A 254-nucleotide genomic window follows, 5' to 3' on the forward strand; every position below is an offset into this window, starting at 1 on the left:
CCTCATAATGATGGGTAAATCTTTTTTCTCTATGTTTTCCCTTGATGGCTTTTTTTCACATTAGCTGCTATCACAGTGGGCTGTCCAACGCTACATGGGCCGCTTTTCATTTTTGAGGGAATGCCTTGCCAGGCTCTATCTCTACAAATGAGCTAATCTCTTTTTGGCAATTGCCATGGGGACTCATCTAGGTCAGCAATTTCACCCTAAGGGGGCAATGGCGTAGTACAATTGCACCACAAGCTTCAGTTTCT

The sequence above is a fragment of the Onychostruthus taczanowskii genome, unplaced genomic scaffold (genome assembly GCF_017590055.1).
Source record: "Onychostruthus taczanowskii isolate IOZ18803 unplaced genomic scaffold, ASM1759005v1 scaffold238, whole genome shotgun sequence".
NCBI classification, from domain to species: Eukaryota; Metazoa; Chordata; class Aves; order Passeriformes; family Passeridae; genus Onychostruthus; species Onychostruthus taczanowskii.